This window comes from Dermacentor variabilis, chromosome 10, assembly GCF_050947875.1.
Source record: "Dermacentor variabilis isolate Ectoservices chromosome 10, ASM5094787v1, whole genome shotgun sequence".
Taxonomy (NCBI): domain Eukaryota; kingdom Metazoa; phylum Arthropoda; class Arachnida; order Ixodida; family Ixodidae; genus Dermacentor; species Dermacentor variabilis.
Genome location: NC_134577.1, coordinates 32,645,871 through 32,666,926, shown reverse-complemented (window position 1 = coordinate 32,666,926; position 21,056 = coordinate 32,645,871). Strand labels below are relative to the sequence as shown.

At 46.8% G+C, this 21,056-nt stretch overlaps 1 long non-coding RNA gene across 1 annotated transcript; it reads right to left on the bottom strand.

Annotated features, from left to right (window-relative positions):
* Window positions 1-2,888: 2,888 nt before the first annotated feature.
* LOC142560275 (uncharacterized) lies at window positions 2,889-20,817 on the bottom strand. Its single transcript, XR_012823335.1, has 3 exons — window positions 20,659-20,817; window positions 16,452-16,785; window positions 2,889-3,058 (listed from the first exon to the last, which is right to left on the bottom strand). It is a non-coding gene; the product is annotated as an uncharacterized LOC142560275 (long non-coding RNA).
* Between the last annotated feature and the right edge of the window lie 239 nt (window positions 20,818-21,056).

Sequence of the window (21,056 nt, the reverse complement as noted above, 5' to 3'; positions counted from 1 at the left end):
TCCTCATTAACCCATATTCACTACAATTTGCCCTGCCTATCACTTCCACATCCTGCAGTATGCTGGGATCGGCAGAAAGTATGAAATCAATTTCATTTCTTGTTTCACCATTAGGGCTTTTCCAAGTCAACTACCTCTGCAAATGCATGTTAGTGACACTCATTTAATCAAAGAATACAGGAGTTTAAAAAAATTGTTTGTCGTTTAAAAAACATACAACTTAAAAAATGTTAAAATGTTCACACAGCCCTGTTCTCACTTTTATAGAAAGCTCTAACTGGATGCGCGTATCACTACCTCTGCAAGTGCACGTATATTGACACCAATTTATTCGAAGAACACACAAAGAGCAAAACCTTATTTGCAGAAAGGACTTCGTTGCCCCTAAAACAGGGTAACGCCGTGTGGTCGGGCCCCTATTCCAAGGCACCGCTGACCCTCGCCATCCTTTCTGCCCTCCGGACCAGCCTCAGCTGATCCCTGAGGGCAGAGCTGGATAGCAATGCCTTGCCTCACTCTCGTGTTATTCTCTTCTTGCTCTTTGGTGCGAGCCATGCATTCCCATGTGATGTGGTAGAGTGTCGGTGTGCTCCCACACCACGGGCATATGTCCTTGTATGCTGCTGGGTAGTATATGTGATATTTATGGAAGTTTGTATGTGTCAGTTTGGAGCCTCCATAGCGTCGCTGAGTCCACGGCTGAAAGGTTCCTATGCGGTGCTGGGTAGAGCCTTCTCCATTCCCTGTAGTATTGCAAGGTTGCTTTATAACTTGGATCGATGGGTGTCGGGTCCTCCACGATGTTGCCATGGGCAGCTCGACAATTAGTGAAACCTTGAGCCGCCTCATCTACATGGAGGTTCCCAGTAACACCCTCATGTCCCGGGGCCCATGTTATTGTATGGTTATACCTGACGTTGAGTTCTCTGCTGATTTCGGTAAGTATCTGGTGTGCCATCGCACCAATTTGTCTCCTCTGATAGTTCCTAGATGTGGCCTGAGGTTCTGTGATTATTGTCAGTGGAGCATTGCACTCTACGCCTTCTCTTATAGCTAAGTGGCTTCTATAATGGTTGCTCGGGAAACCAAAGCACAGGCCATGATTTTACCTTTACGGTTTACGACAACTGCCACCATATTCTTTGCGTTGGCCCGATATGGTGAAGCATCCGTGTATCTTGCAGTGTCCAAGCACTTTGTTGTTTTGTCTATGTATTCTGCTCTAGCTTTTCTTTCCTGCGTGTAATGTCGGGTCCATGTTCTGGGGTATTGGTGATACCCCATACAAATCTCTAATCTGGCAGGGTCGACCCTTGGCGTCTTAGTACATTTGTATGCCTTCTCCAAGGCCAACACTTTGAAGAAGAGCTCTGCCGAATGTCGTTTACGCCAATCAACTCCTCTGCACTATGAGTTGGGCCTCAGCCAGCTCATGAAATGTATTGTGGAGGCCGAGGGTTAGAAGCTCTTCATTTGAAGTGTTGCGTGGCAGCCTCAGGGCTGTCTTACATGCCATCCTTATTATTTGATCAGCCTTTTCTTATTCCTCCCTATTTATGGTATGGTAAGGTAGGGAGTACATTAGTCTGCTAATGACCAGGCTTTTCATCAGTCTGAGGGTGTCCTGTTCCCCCATTCCTGTCCGATTATGACCCACATGGGCCATCATCCGGTTAATCTGTTGCGTTGTTTTTCTGATCGTGTTTAGAGAGTGGAGACATCTGACATTCGATTGCAGCCACATCTCCAACACTCTTACTATTGACCTCTCAGGAATAATTTTCCCTTCCAGCTTGATCTCGAGTTTGAGTCTCGGGTCAGTTCTTAGTTTTTTGTGAGGCGAATGAGTTCCGATTTCTCTGCCGAGCACTGGAGTCCTCTTTGTCGGGTATTGTTTTCTATTATACTGGCTGCCCGTTGAAGCTTCTCCTTCTGTACCAAGTTGCCCTTGGTCATCCATATCATTATATCATCCGCGTATAGGGATTGACGGATGTCGGAAATTTTTTGGGAGTTTTTTAGCTAGTCCAATCATGGCTATGTCGAAGAGTGTGGGCGAAATTACCGCACCCCGTGGCGTTCCTTTGTTAGAAAGATGGATCCCTTTAGATTCGTCATCTCCTACTTTGTTAACTGCTGTCCTCTCGTTGAGGAAGCTTTGGATGTACTGGTACCTCCTTTGAGCGCAGCTGGTCTCTGCAAGTCCATCCAGTATCCCTCTTTGTGACTTGCGTTGTCAAAGGCCCCTTTTATGTCGACAGCCACGACAATGTGTCCTCCTGCCTTGGGGACGTTGGTTAATACTTTCTCTTTTAAAAGCCAAACATGGTGATCTGAAGCCAAACATGGTGTCCCGCATTAAGCTGTTTCCTTCAAGATGACAGACTCTAGTGTTTACTAATCTTTGGAACACCTTTCCTAGACATGATGCAAGAGAGATGGGCCTAAGGTTTTCTAAAGTCAATTTCTTCCCTGGTTTTGGAATCATGATTATCACAAGGTGTTTCCATTGCTGCGGTATCGTTCCTCTGACCGAATGGTCATTTATAAAGTTCGTAAGGGCTGTTATGGCTTCATCATTCATGTTTCTAATCATGGCGTTTGATATTTGGTCCGCCCCTGCCGCTGTGTTCCGTTTTGTACTGGCGACTGCTGCTCTAACTTTTGCCACTGTGAAGAGTTCATCCATTTCAGGGTTTGGGTGTCCGGTGTAATCAGCTTGGTAGGGGGCTATCGGGGCTTTGTCAGCGAAGCACTTGCTATGGACTGCCTGAAGTTCTTTTGTGCCTGGGTACGAGTGTAGCAATCTCTCCAAATTCTTTTGTCCTTCACATCGTGTTTTGAGCAGGTCAATCATCCCTCTGAGGATGTTCCATGTTTTAGCTGGAACGGGCCCCGTTTGGCAATGCAGAGTCCTCACGGTCCGTGCTGAACCAGCGTCTCTTGAGGATCCTGTTGGTTTGTGGTCGGCGTAGACGTTGCGGCATTTGTCGCCTGCTCCTTCGGGGGACCCGTTTCTTGGTGCACTCTGATGCCACCGTGTCTTCCTACACAAATCCTGCAAATTCGATAGTGGTCACATGATTTTGACCACTGCTAGGTACGACAATTGACGGAGATGTTGCGAACACATCTGCACTTCTCGGCGCCACCTGGCGTTCCGAGAAAACACATTCAAGAAAATTTCCTGTAGAGCAAAGAAAATAAACCTATAACCCATTAGAATTACTGCAGAGCCCTGTTCTCACTTCTATAAAAAGCTGTACCTGGATGAACATATCACTACCCCTGCACTTGCACATATAGCGAAATTTATTTAAGCGATGAATACACGAATTAAGAAAAATGCTTCTCGAAAACAAAAAAAAACATGAAACTATAGCTCGTTGGAATGTCCACTTAGCCCTGTTTTCACTTCTATAGAAAGCTTTAAGTGGATGAGCATATCACTACCTCTGCAAATGCACATATAGTGTCACTTATTTAAGTGAAGAATACAGTAATTTAGAAAAATTACTTTTTACGCAAAAAACATAACACTTTAGCCCGCTGGAATGTCCACACAGCCCTGTTCACACTTCTAGAAAAAGCTGTAACTGGATGCACTTATCACTGCTGCTGTAAATGCTCGTATATTGGCACCAATTTATTTGATGAATACACGAATTCAAGAAAGTTGCCTTTTGAGCAAACAAAATAAACCAATAGCCCATTAGATTGACTGCACAGCCCTGTTCTCACTTCTATAAAAAGCTCTACCTGGATCAACACCTCACTACCCCTGCAAATGCATATATAGTGACACTCATTTAACTGAAGAATACAAGCATCTACGAAAACTGCCTTTCCAGGAAACAAGACATACCTATAGCACGTTAGAATGTCCGCACACCCCTGCTTTCACGTCTATAAAAAACTGTAACTAGATGCACTTATCCCTACCTCAGCAAATGCACTTATAGTGACATCGATTCCTCTCACGACACCAAACCTCTCTTCTCTAAAAAGCTGTAACAGTCACTTATCACTACCTCTGGAAATGCACACATGCTGGCACTCATTTCAGCGCAGACTACACAAATTAACGATAATTGTTTATCGAGGAAAAAAACTTAAGACAATACCACGTTAGAGTGCCCACACAGACCTGTTTCAACTTCTCAAAAAAGCTTTATCTGGTCGCACATATAACAACCTTTGCAAATGTACGCATTGTGATACTAATTTAAACGAAGGACACACGAAAAAAAAAATGCTTCTCGTGGAAAAAAACATAGTACAATAGCCCGTTAGAACGTCCCGACAGTTTGTTCTCACTTATCCAAAAAGCTGAAATGACGAGGACAGTGTTTTTATGCAGAAAGAGGCTTAGAGGACTTGGGAGCCTGGGTTGAGGCGCTCAAGCAGGACGTGAAGGGTACGACAGAAGAGGTTCCGACGGTGGAGGAAGGTTTTATGGCGGACTCTAGACTGCTACACATGTGGGAAGCGCATGCGAGTCTCCTTCGGAGGTGGAAGAAACAAAAGCATAATGGGGTCCTCCGTAGGAAGGTGGCCAAGCTAGAACGAGAAATCGAAACCTACACGTTGGACTTGCAGTGCAAACAATGGGGGCAGATTTGTGACAGGATGAATGGGCAATTCGGATGCAAAAAAACATGGCAGTTGTTGAGGCACCTTTTAGATCCGGCGGCAACCAAATCGGTGCAGAAGGGTCAAATGGCTAGGTTAGTTCATCAGTACAAAGGCACGACTGGGGAGTTCATTCAAGAACTCCGAAGTCGTTACATAAACGGCGAGGCGGGCGGTTTCTTGCCGGATTACTCGGGAGAGGAAAACCTCGAATTAGATGCGGACTTTACGGTGGCGGAGGTGGAGTTTGCAATGGGGCAGCTTCGTACTACATCGGCAGCGGGTCCCGACGGGGTTACTAATAAAATGCTGAGGAACCTGGATTTCAAGTCAGTGGGGGCGCTCACGGACTTGATGAACAAATATTGGGCAGCCGGGGAGATCCCAGCAGAGTGGAAGCATGCTAGGATTACATTTATTCCTAAACCAGGGAAGAAGATCTGTATTGAGAATCTTCGACCCATCTCGCTGACGTCCTGCTTGGCCAAATTGATGGAGCATGTGGTCCTCAACAGGCTTCAGGGTTATGTGGAGGACAAGGAGTTGCTACCTAAAAGGATGATTGGCTTCAGGGCTAATTTATCAACGCAGGACGTCATGATACAGCTCAAAAAGAACGTGGTTGATCCTGGGTACGGCACGGGCACCAAGGCTATCTTGGGGCTCGACCTCACAAAGGCCTTTGACAATGTCACCCATGAGGCAATATTAAGGAACCTATCGGACATAGGACCGGGGGGTAGAACCTTTCGATACATCAGATCATTTCTGGAGGATAGGACTGCGGAGATTGTAGTCGGAGAATTTAAATCGGATCCTTTCCCGTTGGGGGGCAGGGGGACACCACAAGGGTCGGTTTTATTGCCGTTCTTGTTTAATCTCGCCTTGATCAAGATACCGCCCAGGCTGGCAATGATATCGGGACTTAAACATACATTTTATGCGGATGACATTACTCTATGGGTAACAAGGGGAAGCGACGCACAATTGGAGGAAACTTTACAACAGGCAGTGGATATTGTGGAGGAGCTAGCGGGGGAGGCAGGACTCTCGTGCTCTCAGCCCAAGTCCGAGCTTTTTGTGCTTAGGCATAAACCAAGAGGGATACATGCGAGGCACTATGTGCCGCCACCACCGCTGAAGGTGAAAGTGGGGGGTGCACCGGTCGCTGAGGTTCAAACGATCAGGATCCTGGGGCTGTATCTGCAGACTAACAGGAAGAATAGGGAGGCCTTGGAAAGGCTGAAAAATACTGTCAATGCTACCGTGAGACTTATCAGGAGAATCGCTAATCGTAAACAAGGCGTCAAGGAAAAAGACTTGTGTAAGCTGGTACAGGCGTTTGTGCTCAGTGGAATAGTGTATGCGACGGCTTATATGAAGATGGACGCGGCGGAGAAAGGCAAGGTGGAGGCTATGATTAGACAGGCGTATAAGGCGGCCCTTGGGTTGCCTAACAATACTTCTACCGAAAGGCTGCTGGGATTAGGGGTGCACAACACCTTGGAAGAACTGCGGGAAGCACACTTGGCGATGCAACTCAGTAGACTTTCCAAAACGAAAGTAGGGAGGGATATATTGGAAGGGATCGGCATTGGAGTTGATCCTCCAGCTGGGGACATGAAAATTCAGGTGAAGCGAGAAATGCACAAGGGCTTGTACATGAAACCTTTACCTAAAAATATGCATCCGATTCATCACGAGAACTGTAGGAAGGCAAGAGCCAGAGCTTTACATGCTAAGTACGGGAAGTACAACGGGGCAGTCTACGTAGATGTCACCGAGTATAAGAACAAGGACGCATTTGCAGTTGCGGTGGTGGACGGGCGGGGACGCTTAGTCACCTCTGGATCAGTCAAGACCCGCTCCTCAGAAACTGCAGAGGAGGCGGCGATAGCGCTAGCTATAGGTAGTACTGAAGCTGACCTGATTTTCAGCGACTCTAAAACAGCCATCCGAAATTTGGCGAGGGGCAGAATCTCTGTCACAGCGGCAGGATTACTAGATCGGGCCACGGGGCGAGGGACAACGGAGGTGGAAATTGTCTGGGTACCGGCCCACTCTGGGAACCCTGGGAACGAGGCGGCTCACATGAATGCTCAAGGTTTTGTCAGCCAAGCAGGTGAGCCGGATGTTCCAGGGAGGTCCACGAGAGATGGGCTGGTGTCCTTTCACGACATTACTAACCATTATAAACTTGAGCGGAGAATTTACCCTCCACCGGACAAGCAATTGGTGAAGGCGCAGGAAAGCGTCTGGCGAAGATTGCAGACGAGATCTTTCTATAACCCATACGTGTTAAACAAAATCTACCCGGACGTTCAGCCGGAATGCAAATGGTGCCAGGAACTGGCCACCTACGACCACATATTATGGAGCTGTAGCATAGCGCCGCCACCGGCGGATATTATGCGTGATCCTTCTCTCGAGCAGTGGGAGGCCGTGTTGGCCAGCTCAGACCCGGTCGTCCAGACCAGGGCCGTGGAGTGGGCCACCCAGGTCGCCGTCAGCCATGAGCTGATGGCCATCTAGCACGGAATCGTCCGCACATGCGTTCTGACGAAAATAAAGTTTTTCCATCCATCCATTAGCTACTTTCCAATTCAATTAATGCTACTGTTAAGAATGGATGGGGGAGTAACAATAAGAAAATTACATTTTACATATTTCAATGCTTCAATGTAGTCATTCGAAGCCACCCTTGTATGCAGTCCTATCAGAATTACTGAAGGACAACTTGGCTGAGCGGTAAATGCGCTTTTTTCATTTACGAAGTCATTTGATTTCATTCATTTACGAAGTCAATTGTGAAGCTACGGGCATCCTGAAATTTTGGGGAAACACTACCAGTAGTCGAGAGCCACATTCATGTTAAGATGATAATAAATGAAGGGCATGTGCCAATCCCTGAAGACAAAGTCAACTTGTTCAGCCCGCTTCTGATATTAGTAAAGGTAGATACACGCCGCTGCGAATACTGTCCACTTCCCCTCTCTCTCCATTTTAAAATTACCTGCAGGAACTACGTTTCCAGCGCCTTGGTATCATGGCTATTTTTCTGAAACGCACTTAGACTAGATATCACACTTGGATAAGTGTGACATCTAGCCTAGTAAGTGGGATAACACTTGGATAAGAAGTTTTTGCAGCTCGTTGCGCTGAAGTGCGAAAAGCAAAGGAACGAACGGTTAGCAAAAGAAAAACAAACATAAGTGCTTGTGTTGGTCCTTTTGCTAAACCTTTGTTCTTTTTTGTTTCCGTGCTTCTGTGCATCAAGCCGCAAAAAATCATGCCATAAGCATATACATTCTCGTTTGCGAGCACTTTGTCGTATAGCTAAGTTTAAAAAGGAGGAGAAGCCTGGAGGCTTTGCCAAGAAATGGTGCACACCAAGTGGCCCTGCGGAACAGCTATTTCAAAGAAAATCAAGTGTAATAAAAAATAAATTGATTATATTGCACTTATACGTTAAGACGCCTGTGTTCTTCAGCGATACCTATACAGAATGATGTGTTAAGCTATTATGTAGAACTTCTTTTATTATTGTTACTCAGAACAGATATCCACTAGCACTACTCTGTTGGTCAGCGTCCAGTGGTTACGCAAAGCCCGTTTTGGTGGTACTTGCCCTCGACTCACAATTAATCTTTGTATATTTATATCCAGTTTTATTCGCCAAGACACCGACCAAACCAGAAGCAGCAACCACGCCAAATCTGGGAGGTTAGGGCAAGAAAGCATGACTTTAAAATACGCATATAAATAATTACTCAGCATGTGGACTGTGACCATTAAGTGGCTTACGTTATGGCTACGCTATCCCCCACTATGCAAGTAGCCGCCCGCCTTCCTGCCTACCTATCTCGCACCCTAATTATTAGCTCCACACCGTGTTATCAGATGTTTTGTTATCTTTGTAATTGCGTGCGTGCGAGTGAGAGACATGAAAAGACAATGGTATGGCAACATCGACCACTCAACAGCAATGATGAAAGCGGCAGTGAAGCAAAAGAAAAAACATTGAAGACAGTCATGGTCCCAGCGATAACGAGAATATTGCAATGATGTCACAAAGACGAGTACAGCACAACCACGACACAGCCGCAATGCTGATGAGTGCGACAACGCTTGCCTTGGACGACGATGACAGTGATGAGATGCTAGAACAATGACGAGGGCATGGCAACAATCACACGTAGAGGACGACGACATTGACATGCTGAGCATGACGAAGGACGTTTATAAGACGACAGTGATATGACGACTACGCTATGACATCAGTGGCATGACTACTTAGGCAGAAAAAATATTGCACAGAAACCATCGAAGATGATTGCCAATAGAAGCCAATAGCCCAAACAAACAAATAAACGAGCGAACAAACTAATGAACGAAAGAAGGGACACACTTACCATTGAGCGAACAAATAATTCAACAAGCCAGTATACAAGCGACTAAAAGAGCGAACGAACAAAAGTACGAACTAAGAAATGGAACTAACAAATAAGTTAACAAATTCGTGAAGTAATACTCATTAACGAACGGACAAACAAATTAACGTTTTCCTTGTCGAGTGTGGCCACCAACCATTCACCACAGACTAACCACGAAAGCGAACTGAAGAGACAAAAAAGCGCTTCACTTAGAAGTTGCAATTATAAACTTTTCACAGCGTGTGCTGCTGCTGTTGCTGCCGCCGCTGTTTAAGCGTCATCGTCAATGACAATGCACGCACTTTACATGTCGAGTTGCTAGTTTTTCTTGCCACACCAGTTAAGTAGTCATGTCGGCAACAACATAGCCACCATCATGTCGACATGTCAACGTCGTCGTGTCACGATCTTGATGTTGCACTCAGAATGTCGCTGGCGTTGATTCCTATTATTAGTAGCAGCAGTTGAAGTATCATTATAGATTGTTAAAAGAATGCAACAAAATAACTCATGTCGACTTTACCTCTTAAAGAATGATGCGAGAAGTGGAAACGATGTTCCAAAGTCGACGTAAGACAGACATCTCATACTGCGCATGAAATTTCAAGGATCGTCCAGAGAAAACAAGCATGGGCAGAAGCAATAATATACTATGCATTGGTCTCACTAATCATGCAGTATGGGCAAGAGAAATGCGATTGTTTCTGATGTTACCCAGGTGCACTGACCAACGCAGAAATTCTTTCCCACAATGGTAAGGTAGCTCTTCTCAGCAACATGAACCCGTAGCAGCAACAGCATAAGGTACATGGCCCTATGTGATCCTCTACACAAAGCTATTGAACTGCGCTATCTCAACACACATATTTCTCAAATATGTGTGTTGAGAAATGCATCCTGCTTCTTTGTGCACACACCTGTCCACCTGTCATCAGCACTCTTCCTTCGACAAGCATCATAAGTCGCCTTCGTCCTGGTGACATCACTATGTAAATTTGTTGTGCTGTGCATCCGCCCGTTTTTGCGGTTGCATTTGTAATCTAGTTCACAAATATAAGAATTGTACAATATGTAGGTTATGCATAAACAGTGCGTCAATTTACTCATTGTATATGATGAGATAAAACAATTCTACACATCACCGCTAGTGGTATATATTGTTACGAAGAGTTGCGAAGAAATGGTTTTATTTACAGGCGATGGATGATGATCGTAGCGTGATAGTAGCGCAGCTCGGCCTCTCCAACGCTTCGTCCTCTTCGTCTTCCCTTCTTTTCTCTTGTCCGTGCCTTTCATATCTGTTACATTTCCCCGCAAGCAGACGAAGCCCGTGGGGCGAGTCAGGATGCACAAGCAGGGTAGAAAGGCTTCAGGCGAGCAATGTGTGTCAGCTGAGTTCTGCTTGATCGCCGACCGTTGCACAGTAGGCGAGCTATGACGTAAGTGAGTTCGCTCAGGCGGTCCACAACTACAAATGGGCCTGAATATTGTGACAATAACTTTTGGCACAATCCATGCTTGCGTTGCGGTGTCCAAAGAAGGACCAAGTCACCTTTTTCCAACGATACTTGTACGTGACGGTTGTCGTATCGCTCTTTCGAACGACTTTGCGAGGCCAGAGTACGAAGACGAGCTATTCGACGCGCTTCTTCGGCGAGACACAAAGTCTTCGATACAGAATCGTCACTGTGCAGAACAAACGGTAAGAAAGTGTCCAGAGGGCTTCGCGGTAACCTGGCATAGAGGAGATAAAATGGGCTATAGTTCGTGGTTTCGTGTTTCGCCGTGTTGTATGCGTAAGTGATGAAGGGCAGCACGTCGTCCCAGTTCTTATGATTGGAGGAGACGTACATGGCAAGCATGTTGGTCAGCGTTCTGTTCGTCCTTTCAACGAGGCCATTGGTCTGTGGATGATACGGCGTGGAATGACGGAACTGGGAAGTGCACAAACAAAGTAGCTCTTTAATGGCATCAGCAGTGAACTGGCGACCACGGTCGCTGATGATGACACGTGGTGGGCCATGACGAAGGACCACTGAACGCAACAGGAAGACCGCCACGCAAGCGGCGGTGGAAGACGGTGTGGCTGCAGTTTCTGCATACCGTGTAAGATGGTCTACGCAGACAATTATCCAACGGTTCTTGTTGCTAGATAACGGGAATGGACCCAAAAGGTCAATGCCTACTTGCTCGAATGGCGTGTTGGGTGGTGTCAATGGCCGAAGGGGACCCGGGGCTGCGGTGGTCGGTCACTTGTGACGTTGGCACGTTTCACAAATAGCGACATAGCGCTTGGTTGTTTCGTACATCTTGGGCCAGTAAAAGCGCTCCTGCGTGTGGTGTAGCGTTCGTACGAAACCGAAATGGCCGGATGTCACATCGCCATGCATGGCGCGTAGAACGTCGGAGCGAAGGCTCTCCGGGACAACAAGCAGAAAACGCGCTCCATACCCGGAATAATTAGTTTTGTAGAGTAATTTATCACGGACGGTAAAGCGACCGCTGCCTTGAGAAGTACGGGCGGCGACAAAAAGCGGATCGAGGGTAACATCACTCCGTTGTTCTCGCTGAAAGTCTGCCGCATCAGGGAACGTAGAAGTAACAGCAGCGAGACAGTAGTCAAAATTCTCAGCATCGCAGTCAGTAGCCGCAAGAGGAATCCGAGAGAGGCAGTCTGCGTCAGCGTGACGACGGCCACTCTTGTACGACACCACAAAGTCGTATTCCTGGAGGCGCAGTGCCCAACGTGCGAGGCGACCAGAGGGATCATGCAAACCGACCAGCCAGCATAAAGAATGATGGTCGGTGATAATCTTGAATGGTCTACCGTAAAGATAACACCGAAACTTCTGTATGGCGAAAACAGCTGCCAGGCATTCCTGTTCCGTAACCGTATAATTCCGTTCAGATTTGCTCAGGCAACGGCTGGCATATGCGATTACATGTTCTGCGCCACTGTGACGTTGTACAAGCACCGCTCCTATCCCAATTCCACTAGCATCAGTGTGAACTTCAGTTGGGCAAGACGGATCGAAGTGACGCAAGAGCGGTGCTGACGTTAGTATAAACTTCAGTTGAGAAAATGATGCGTCACACTCTGGTGTCCAATTGAAGGATGCATTTTGTCGCAAAATACTTGTCAACGGGTAAACGATGTCGGCAAACCTGGGAACAAAACGACGAAAATATGAACATAGACCAATGAATGAGCGAAGTTCTCGTGCTGATTGTGGTGGCTTGAAGGAGCTCACCACTTCAATCTTACGAGGATCGGGTCTGACGCCATCCTTGTCAACTAAGTGTCCCAGGACCGGTGTTTGACGTTCGCCAAAGCGACATTTCTTTGAGTTTAGAACCAGTCCAGCTTTCTTGATGCAGTTGAGAACAAGGCTGAGGCGTTCACTGTGTTCTTCAAACGTGCGGCCAAAGATTACAACATCATCGAGGTAACACATGCATATCTCCCACTTCAGACCACGTAGTACTGTGTCCATGAATCTTTCGAAGGTGGCAGGAGCATTGCAAAGGCCAAAAGGCATAACATTAAATTCGAATAGGCCATCTGGAGTCACGAAAGCGGTCTTTTCCTTGTCGGCAGGGTCCATAGGTATTTGCCAATACCCCGATCGCAAATCAAGTGTTGAGAAGTAAGAAGCAGCGTGTAAGCAATCAATGACGTCATCTATTCGCGGTAGTGGATAGACATCCTTCTTCATCACTGCGTTTAGATGTCTGTAATCCACGCAGAATCTCCAGGAGCCATCTTTTTTTCTGACCAGGATTACTGGGGCTGCCCATGGACTAGACGACTCTTGAACGACACCTTTGTCCATCATCTCCTTGACTTGTTGTGCAATAACTTTTCGCTCGGAGGATGACACTCGGTAGGGCTTCTGGCGGATGGGGTGTGCGGAGCCGGTATCTATTCTGTGACGAGCGCGGGACGACGGTAAATGAAGGGGTACATCTCCATGCGTGAAGTCGAATGCAGCCTCATGCCTGGCATTGACATGTACCAGTGCTTGCCGTTCCGACGTACCGAGAGCCTTGCTGATCATGCCAAGCATTAGCTCTTCCAAATGGCTATTATCGCAAGGAGAGCAAGCTGTAGAGACGTCCGTAGTTAGGGCCGCCATTGAGTTACATGCGGCTTCATTGAAGAGAGCGATTTTCATACCGCGAGGAAGGACAACCGGCGTGGCGGAACAGTTCAGCGCCCACAATGTGGCGACTCCTTTCGTCATGCACACGACAGAGCAGGGCACAAGTGTATCTTTTTGAGCACAGTTTATGCGGAGAGGCCTAACTACAAGATCAACACAATCAGCGTCAACAGTAGTTGCAGAAACACGAACGGGCGTCAGGCACCACGATGGTGCAATCACTTCATCAAGAACATTGAGTGTGTCTGTGTCCCTGTGTTCGCCATGCGAGCTTTGTTCGGAATCTGTTGTTATAATTAACTTGTTCAATGATATTTCGCCACAACCACAGTCCACGGAAGCGCCGCACTGTTCAAGAAAATCAATACCAAGAATAACATCGTGCGAACAACGAGCAAGAACAACGAATTCCGACACAAAAACTTTCCCAGCCAACAAAACACTCACAGCACAAACACCAAGGGGATGAAGCCACTCGCCGCCCACTCCACGAAAAGTAATACCGTCGTTCCAAGAAAACATAACTTTGTGGCCTAGACGGTTCTTGAAAGCGAGGCTCATCACAGACACAGTCGCCCCAGTATCAACTAACGCCATGGTCGGTATTCCGTCAATCGAGACATTCACTTTGTTTTTGAGCATCGCAACAGGCAGAGGAATTTCTGGCAAAGACCGTCCGGCGACCTCACCTCCATTGGCCGCGGATGCTAGTTTCCCGGCGGCGGTGACGAAGAACGGCGCCGAGGGGACGGAGAGCGACGGGAACGATTATTTGGCGGCGTCAAACTCCGCTCAGAAGTTGGCGAATCGCTGCGTCTGGTCTCGTGTGGGAAGTGGTCCATTGGAAGGGAATCGGTCGTCCGCAAGTCATATGAAGTACGGGTTCTGGGTGGAGAGAACATTGGTGGTGTCCTTCGTGATTGACGGCCTTGGCGACAATACCGTGCTATATGGCCTGTGGAACCGCAGTTGTAGCACACGGGAGGGTCGCGGTGCACAGCATCTTCCTTGAAACGGATGCTAGGCGGCTGTGGGCGGCGAGAAAGTTCGTTGTCATGTGGATAACGTGTCTCTGCGCCTCGCTGAAATCCATCATATCGTTCATAAGTCACGTCGTGGTAGTAGGGTCGGTGCCCTTCTTGTCGCGGCCTGACAGAAGTCACAGGACCTCGGGGGTAAAAACGCGGCTGCTCTCGTTGTGGCCGAGCGTCATAAGTAGCGCCTCTGTCGTAGAGACGTGGCTGCTGTCGGGGCGCGAGTTCATAATCCTCGGTGCCCCTCGCCACAGGATACGGGGCGATGGATGTCACGTTTGACTCGAAATCTGGTGGTAGGCGGAAGCTGTGAATGCCTGAATGTGTCGCTTGTGCGTGCAGGCTGAGCTCTTCCCGAACTATTTGTCTGATCGTTGATGCAAGATCAAGGGGCTGGTTGCTGTCCACGCTTGCAACTGTTGTCACATTGGCTAGCCTGCCAAACTTCGGCGTGATGCGCCTCGTTTTCAGCTGCTCGAAAGTACGACAATGCCGAATGATGTCAGTGACGGAAGCCAGGTTGTCCTTTGCGATGAGGAAATTATAGACGTCTTCGGCAATTCCTTTCAGGATGTGCCCGACTTTATCTTCCTCAGACATTCCAGAGTCCACCATCCTACACAGTTTTATTACCGCCTCAATATAGGTCGTGCAGGTTTCGCCTGGCACTTGCGCACGTCGCAGTAGCGTCTGTTCCGCCCTTTTCTTTTTCGTCACGGAGTCGCCGAATCTCTCTTTGATTTCGGAAACAAATCTTCCCCATGTTGTGAACGTTTCCTCGTTATTGTCGAACCACAGCAACGCAGTATCCGTTAGGAAGAACACGACGTTCGAAAGCTGAGAAGCGCTGTTCCACTTGTTGGCGGCACTCACCCGGTGATAATGGATGAGCCATTCCTCGACGTCTTCGTCCGATCTTCCGGCGAAGGGACGCACATCTCTCAGTTGCAGAACGGAACTTGTCGGCGCAGCTGTGGGAATGGGCCGTTGTTCGTCTGCGTCGTGGGACATATTCAGCTCCGGTAGATACGGTGGGAGTCCAGCAATGCGACGGCTCCGTCGAAGAATTTCTGGTTGAGCCTCCGTCTTCGGGTGTCGATTACCCCGCACCTTCCACCACAACTGTTACGAAGAGTTGCGAAGAAATGGTTTTATTTACAGGCGATGGATGATGATCGTAGCATGATAGTAGCGCAGCTCGGCCTCTCCAACGCTTCGTCCTCTTCGTCTTCCCTTCTTTTCTCTTGTCCGTGCCTTTCGTATCTGTTACAATATTATGGAAATTAACATGTTAGCTCCACATATATTGAAACACTTGATTTTTGGGTCTGCAAAACTTTTCATTCTTGGAGTATTGCGACTCAGAATTTATTCTGCTGACTGTGGCACAACAGAAATTTTAAAAAAGAAGGCCGACACATCGTCAAACAAAGCTGCCAGCAGTAATCCCCGAATACACTATCGGCAAGTTTTGAATTACGTTCTACAAACACGAACCAACAGGTTACCTTTTCAACGCGTCGACATAAAATTCAGTGGTGCACTGCACTGAAAAGTAACTATAGTGCATTTGTCTAACCGCTAATACGCCTACTTCCCAGCCACCAAAAAGAAAGCATTTGCATCAAGAAGCAGCGGAAATCATGTAGAGTGTAGGCTGTACTCAAATATTGACTGAGTGTAATTATTGCAAAACACTTGCAAGGATTGTGCACATCTCGTCTGCTGGAAAGCGAAACTTGGCCCAGCTGTCCGTCCCCACATTGCTTGAACTAGGAGCCATGGGGATAAACAAGTAGCCAGCATGCTTTCAGTCACTTTGTCTTAAAAAGAACAGCGAAAGGTTTCCTTCAGACGCTGTAAGCTAAAGCTATTCACGAATGCAGATAAGCACTCTTGCGGGCAACATGAGGCACAGACAATGGCAAAATGGTGGCCCAGGCGAAAGCAAGCAGCTATAATTGTGCTGCCTACCCTGCCTGTTTAGGCAGCGAAGGCAAAGTATAATTGCAAGGAATTGACCGAAATCGGATAAAGAAACGAAGTCAACACAGACGCTAATTTAGAAGATGCTAACTCGCCAACAAACCCTACTAGTAGTTTTTATAAAGAAACGGTGATCGAAAGAAACCGAATTTTTTCTCCTGTGATTCTATATTGTGCGAATGACTTACTGATCACCAGCATACCTGGCCGCTATAACAGTTGGCCACCAGGTCCACAGGACAGGCAGCAAGGCACCAGGCCACTAGAACAGCTGACCATGAGGTCAGCAGTACAGCGGCAAGACACAAGGCCACCAGAACTGCCATCTATTTGGTCCGCCTAGCGGGCAGCAAGACACCAGGCGGTCAGAACTGCCACCCACTTGGTCTGCATGGCTGGTAGCAAGACAGCAGCCTGCTAGAACAGCTGGCCACGAGGTCCACAGGGCAGGCAGCAAGACACCAGGCCACCAGGACTGCCATCCACTTGGTCCACATGGCAGGCAGCAAGACACCAGACTGCCAGAACTGCCACCCACTTGGTCCGCATGAAAGGCAGCAAGAGACAAGGCCTTTAGAAGACCTGGCCACGACGACCGCACGGTGGGCAAAGAGTCACCAGGCCTCTACTACAACTGGCCATCAGGTCTATATCCCATTGGACCATCAACGTCCCTAGGACATATCCAAGAAGACCGTGGATCACTCTTGGATGTCCATGGAATCGTCCTATGCATGCAAATTGGTGTTCATATAAACGTCCCACGAACGTAATAATGAAATATTTGGACGTCTAAGAGATGTTTAAATATGGATTATTTTTATTGCATAATCCTGATTACACCCTAGGGACATTTTTGTCAGGATGTAGGACGATTCTGGGACATTTTGTGTTACCAATTGTTCAAAGTATGTTTGTGGGACATTCGGTTGTGGATTTAGGATATCCACAGGGTGTTCATATTATTTATAAATTACCATAATTGGGACCTTCCTCAGAATGTGCCCTAGCAGTGCAGCAAGCCTGCTGCATTTCACATACGATTAACAAAGTAAGCTTGGCCTGGTTTTGTGTTGACTTGTGAGGCAATGATGAAAAGGAACTGCATGGCTCTTTAAGATTTATCCCAATGGGCCAATAAGGCGACCAAGCATTTTTGTCATACAAAAGCTCAAGTACCAAGAGACAGGCCAGGAATACAACCCACTGCATCTCAAAGCATGTTAAAAGAAGGCTGCAGTGCAACTAAGCGCTGTGCAAATATTTCTCTGCTACATTAATACGTTACACACAACTTAATAAAAATGCTATAATTCAAAATATAGCACAAGAAAGTATAGCTTGCATGTCTAACAGGAACAAAGCTACAGAACTAAGTCTTCCAGGCTGCTGAATCATTTGACAATCTCATTAAATATGAAGCATTTATTTCAATAAAGCAGTTGCACGAAGATCGCGAGTTCAACTCTCAAATGCACTCAGCAGTTTTCAGTAAAGGCCATCAATGCAAACAAATAAAACTCTATAATGTCATCATACAAGCTCAGCGATTAGGAGTTATTTATGATACACCATAGTTAGTAAGTGCACATGAATTAAACTGTTTACAAATGCACTTTGGGCAGCAAGAAAATTTAAGAATTCACAGTGAGGCGACTAGAGAAGTTATCACGAGGCTTGCTGCGGGCTCACTTCCGTGGTCACAGGTACATCAACACAAAATTTGCTGAATAGTTCAGATATGTTAGCCACTTTAGGTTGCCAGAGCCTTTCCCAAGGCCATATTCAGTAGTTACACACACTAGCACAAGTTACACTCAAGATGTCACAACTACATTAGGCATTGATGAAATTACTTGAGAGTAGTCCAGTGGTCATATATAGACCCATACAGCTGCTGTGTGATCGTCCCTTTATAGAGCTAATGCATTATGGACCCATAACAAGTTCTGGTAAAGGTCACCAGAGAGAGCATTGACACTTTCATGTAGTGATGAGACCATTTCAGTTGAGCTAATAATTTGCAGATGCACCTCGGCCAATAAAAGAACTTTAAAAGCTATCTGCAAGGGTGGGGGGTACAAAGAAAATTAGTAGGAGGGCTACTGCAGGCTGGCTCACTTCAACCGTCGCAGACACATAAATTCAATATTTGCTGGAAAGTTCAGAGTCTTAGCCATGAACGAAGCTACTCCAGACTTTTCGTGGGCCTGCTTCAGTGGTTGCACACAGTAAAAGTACTAAATATTTGATACATACACTGGGCATCAATAAAATTACTAAAGGATTACTTAAGCAGTTGCAAACACAGACATTACTGGAAACTTACCAGATACAAAAGAAGTTACATAAGGCACTTGCTTCTGCACAAAAACAAACTGTTTCACAGGTACTAGAAGTTGAATATACCTGCGGTATTTGAGTGGTCACAAACACAAATTCACCTAGGTGCTCGGAAGCTCGAAGGCCTCTAAGCAAGTAAACAGATGTTGAATGCGACCTTTCCGCAGCCGCAGCCAGATATTGCTGAAGCCCTCACAGGTACCTTGGAGACTACACAATTAACTAAAGGCTTGCAGCACGCTCACTTCGGCAGTCATAGACAGAAAAATGCATTATATGAATTCACCCGTGCCAAAAAGCTAACAGAGGATTTGTGTGGGCTTGCTTCAGCAGCCACACACAAGCACATCCTAAAGAATTCACGGGTATCAGACAGCCTCGATGGAAGTTGTCAGAGGCAGAGCGTGACTGTTCTTCCATGGCAGCAGATACAGATACTTCTGAAAAGATCACAGGTACCTTGACGACTAAACATTTTACTAAGGCTCACTGCAGGCTGGCTCAGAGGTCGCAGACTACATTGCAGTTCACATGTACTAAGAAACTTAATGGGGCAATGCTATGCACTTGCTTGAAGTCGCAGAGACAAAAAATTAACCCAGAGTTCACAGGTAAATCGTCCCATAAGGAAATCACCACACGCTGGGTGCAGCCTTTCCTCCATGGTTGCAGGTGCAGAACAGAATAGATCAGGGGTACGCTACACAATTTGCTAGTCATACTACAGGATCAGTTCCAGTGGTCGCAGGCACAAAAAATCCACTGTTAGGATCAGATGTACTAAGAAAATTAGCAGATTTCCATGGGCTTGTTTCTGTGCTGATCATCAACAAAGAATGTCGACGCAAATTGACACCACGCTGATGGCAGGAACACAGCATGGCTGTAAAGTATGCAATAAAAAACGTTTTAGAAATATTTACGAAAATTACTATACACCATCTGCATGTTAACAACCTGCACTTTTAACAGCAATCTGCTGGTTCTGAGGACAACTTTGCTTCCTTGTGGCTTTGTACAAACTTGCTGAGCTAACAGTCATCAGAAAAAGAAGTTATAATGATTTCAACTCTGTACAAAGATAAAGAATTCTCCTAGTCTCTACGTCAGCATAGTTACGTCAAGCCAGCTGTTAACAGTAAATAATGTTGCAGTTTCGTCTGAAAAAACGAAACAGTGATTGCGACAGCAAATTACCAGACAGCTATAATTAAGCAGCTGTATGTGTTATCGCCAGTGTAAATTGCAGTAAACGCTTGCTTCCTTGTTAAATTAACAAACTTGGTGTCGTTCGCCAAGCCAAACATTAACACATTTCGCTGACGTAAATACGCTGTACAAATGCTGGCATGATGAAGCGGGGCAGCAAGGACACCCGATCGCTTCTGGCTGCTTCCAGCTACAATGCGTTTCCAGAGCCAAGTTTACGCGACCTTCGACACTAAGCTGCGCAGGAACAGCGCCCACAAAGCCACTACCCACCGCAGCGCACGTCCGTGACAGCGGAATGTCGTCAGAAGTGTCCCCAAAGTTTCTATCGCAATAATAAACAAAAAATTAGGCGAATGTTGACTCCAGGAAAAAAAGCAATGACAATATGGGGATGCAACCGTCCCGTAATCTTGTCCAGCGCGTCGTGCACACATGTCAGCACATACGCTGGCCCAAATGATAGCAAATGCGAGAAGAAAAAATGAAGCAGCACGGTTCGTCAACTGCCCCGTGTGCGAGGTGCTGCCATTGAAATGCAAATGCCTACAATATAGTTCTGTAATAAGATTATTTATTATAAGGCACTAGGCACAGTCTAGTCGCACTGGCAGTAGGCGAACGCCTACTGCCAGTTTTCGCACAGAGTTTTCGCAAGGCTGGGCGACCAAAGACTTCCGCGAATGCAGTTTTGAAAGTGGACCAGGTTTGCAGTTCCCGTTCGTGATTGTGGAACCAGAGGTTCGCAACGTGAGCAAGATAGAAGATGACGCTACGGAGCTTCATCGGGTCATCCCACTTGTTGTGTTCACTGACGCGCTCGTAGGTAGAGAGCCAATCTTCTACGCCCAGTCTCACCTGATCCGCTAAAAACAGGAGGGTCCCACTGCCGTTGCACGGCGCCGCACATGACAGGAGCGGCAGAAGCGCCAAGCAGATTGTTGGGAGCGTCGTTCATAATAGCGGCTGGAGCAGATGTTAAAGTTCGGCTGCGAAGCACCAGGGTGAGGTCAGGGAGTGCAGCACCTGCCACCAAATGTAATAAGATTATTTATTATAAGGCACTAGGCACAGTCTAGTCGCACTGGCAGTAGGCGAACGCTGATTGCGCGCACAGCCGACACAAGAACACCTTCTTCGTCTTCCTCTTCACCACAGTTCCATTATTCTGAACTTCCGCGGATGTACGATTGCTCTTGCAAACGCGGTTATAAAAACTCAAACGGTAGGCGAAGCTTAAGCAATACGGTAAATCA